This window comes from Bos mutus, unplaced genomic scaffold (assembly GCF_027580195.1).
Source record: "Bos mutus isolate GX-2022 unplaced genomic scaffold, NWIPB_WYAK_1.1 CTG405, whole genome shotgun sequence".
NCBI lineage: Eukaryota > Metazoa > Chordata > Mammalia > Artiodactyla > Bovidae > Bos > Bos mutus.
The window spans coordinates 55258-58658 of record NW_027219891.1 but is presented as its reverse complement, the minus strand read 5'-3'; the positions used below and the strand labels follow the sequence as shown (position 1 = coordinate 58658).

General features: G+C 35.6%; 1 pseudogene; it reads right to left on the bottom strand.

Annotated features, from left to right (window-relative positions):
* Positions 1 to 8: 8 nt before the first annotated feature.
* On the bottom strand, positions 9 to 3401 carry LOC102268416 (olfactory receptor 5D13-like; annotated as a pseudogene).

Below are 3401 nucleotides of genomic sequence, written 5' to 3'. Positions count from 1 at the left end.
AGCATGGGACTCACCACTGTATAAAATACAGAACCTACTTTGACCATGAGCCATGAGTTTTTGGAGCTGGGTACACAATAAAGGAACAGGACAGTCCCATGGAATGTGGCGATGGTGGTCAGATGGGAGGCACAAGTAGAGAAGGCTATTTGGCGCCCCCAGCAGAGGGCATTTTTATGATAGTGACAAAATGGACATATAAGTAGTGAGGACAATTGCCAGGCTGCTCACCTCATTGAATATGGCAATGGCAAAACAGAGCACTTGGCTGATGAAGGGGTCAGAGCAGGAGATGGAGACAATGACAGAGTGCTCACAGAGGGAATTATTTATGATGTTAGACCCACAGAAGGATAATGCCAGGAGAAAACAGGTGAGTGTCAGGGAGGAGACTATATCCCATGTGCAGGGACTAGCCACTAACGATGCACAGAGCTTTGGGGACATGACCACTGTGTAGAGTAGAGGCTTACAAATGGCCACAAATCGGTCATAGGCCATCACTGCCAACACGAATGCCTCTGCCACTGCAAACATACAAGCTGAGAAGAATTGCATGATGCATCCTGTGAATGAGATGGTTCTGTCTTCCACACCAAATTCTGCAAGAGTTTGGGTGTAACTGTGGTGGAATAGCAGAAATCAACAAAGGACAAGTGACTGAGAAAAAAGTACATGGGGATGTGGAGTTTGGGACTGATCCTGATGATGGTGATCATGCCCAGGTTCCCCACCACAGTGACTGCATAGATGGTGAGGAAAGCCAGGAACAAGGGAACCTGGAGGTCAGGATATTCTGAGAAGCCCAAGAGGGTGAACGTGGCTCCTGCACTCTGATTTCCTTCAGCAAACCACAAAATTGTTGTTGGAGAAAATCTGAGACAGTGATAATAAAATGATAACAATGATAATGATGACACTGCATGGATATCACATTTATCATGCAGCAGACATTGTATTAAAATATTGGTACATTAGTTTTGACCACTAAATAAGACTTATGAATTTCAAAACAACTAGTCTCATATTTTACAAAAGGAAATGGAAGCATATATGAGTTAAGACACTTGTTTGAATTAACACAACCTGCTAGTGATGAGTTAGGTTTGAAGTTGATCATGAGTGACAGAAATTGAATTTCATGTAGAGTTAGAAATGTTTTCTATAGTGTTGCAGAAAAACATGTTTTTCATAGTTCCACCATTCTGAAGGTCTGTGCTGTTTAGTGGGAGTAACATAACAATAAATGAAAACATAGCACTCAAATTTATTTTAAAAAGCAGGAGGAGTAATATTTTTAGAGGTCATAGTACTTCTATCATTATATTCAAACTGAAGATCATCAAAAAGGCAGAGGTCATGAGTCACCACAAGAATTTTCACATTTTAGAAAACATAAATGAACATTGAAGGAAATAAAGCTCTATCTTCAAGTTTTCCAATGCTTCCAGTTTGATGCTAAAATTATTGGCTTTGTGTTCAATGCAGCGACCTGGTAAAGCAATGAAGTTGTATTACAATTTGTAGTACCCTCACTTTTGTTTTCTTTCCTATTTGACTATCATTTGTCTCACATACTGCCACTGATGCTCTCAATATAGTCTTTTAAATTCTTTGATCAATATCTCTTAACTTGCTATCAATATTTTTAATCTAATAAATTTATTAGGAATATTATACATTTAAATGGTTATAGAATATCTGAATTACAGAGTAACTTAAAATATATTTTGCTCAACTCTTTCACATTCTATACTGTTTCTCAAGAAAATCAGAGAATACAGTAATAAACACAAGTGGTTACATTATCACCCTCAAAACTTCTGGTGACAGGAATATTGAGTTTGATTAAAACTACAGGTGATAATCTTGCTTTGAGTCATACAATCATTATTTGTATACATTATTTTGAGAAAGCAAAAGCATCTTGTACTGGTAAGCAGTTTATAACAACAGAAGTATACTTATTTAGCAAAGATTTTTAAATAAGTTAACCAATAACAAGCACACATCTGAAATATTCATTAATAAAGGGACTATTTGTTTGAACCTCATAAACACAGATGCAATTTTAGTTTTGTCTGACCATGTGAAGGGAGAAAAATTCATTATTTCTTGAATAGCTTTATGGTACTTTTGACACTCAAAAAATGTATTTCCTATATGCAGAAAAGGGAATGGGTGGGAAGTGGAAAAGAGTTAGTGACAGACAGACTGGCACAATGAAAGAAGCAAGGAGTTGGAAACATAAATTTAACTTCAGTTCCAAGCTTTGGCATTTACTGTATGATCTTTGGTGAATCACTCAGATTTTATGAGCCTCAACTTCTTTATCAGTAATAATGACATGGTAATTTTATAGGTATATAGGTATTAAGTTAGAAATGGCATTAATATAATTTGCACAAAGTCTTACAGTTATGCAGTTCAAAATATATAGGTTTTCCCACCCTCATCCATTTTAATTCTTAATACTCTGAATAATTGGTATTATTTTTAAACATATTATTTTAAACAATCTAAGAAACAGATCAAGGTTCAAAGTTGGCAGCAGCAAAACTGCAGGAACAATTTGTGATGTCAAAGAGTAGCTCAACTCTTTTTCTGAATTTCCTCTTGGCCCTGTTCATGTTAATTCATCAATCACTATCCTTCAGTAAATTGTCTCTGTTTCCCCTGTGTTTTCTCATTATTATCTGACTCTTATTAATCATCCCTTTTAATTTTTTTTATTTTTTAAAAATTTTATTGAAGTATAACTGATTTACAATGTTATATAATTTCTGCTGTTAATTTTTGCTATACAAAGTGATTCAGTTATACATATCATTCTTTTTCATATTCTTTTCTTATGTTTTGTCCCAGGATATTGAATATAGTTCCTATGCTATACAGTCAGACCTTGTTTATCCATACTAGCTAATCCCAACTCCCAATCCTTCCCTCCCTTCCAGTCTACCCTTGGCAACTGCAAGTCTGTTCTCTGTATCTGGGTAATATCACAGTCACCTAGGCTCAGCCAACTTCCCTGTGATGCTGCTAACCTGCACTGTGAGAAAATCAATTTCTTCTCTTCTTGATTACTGTGGTTGTTATGACATTTTATGACTCTTAAAAACTTTAATTTCTCCCTACTAACTAATTTATCAAATCTAAATTTCTCTGCTCAGTTTTACCTAAACCCTTATCCTAACTATATTCTCCAGTTTTCAACCTTCTCTGCTCATGTCAGTATTCTCAGAATATAATGCCTATAATTTCCTCTTTTTCTTACATACTGATGCAGCACTTGAACAAGACATAAAACATTTCATGAAAATTACTATCATGAGGACACTTTTCCTTTTCACTTCAGCCATATTTTCCACACCCTTGACATACCTGAAGACATTACTGTCAGA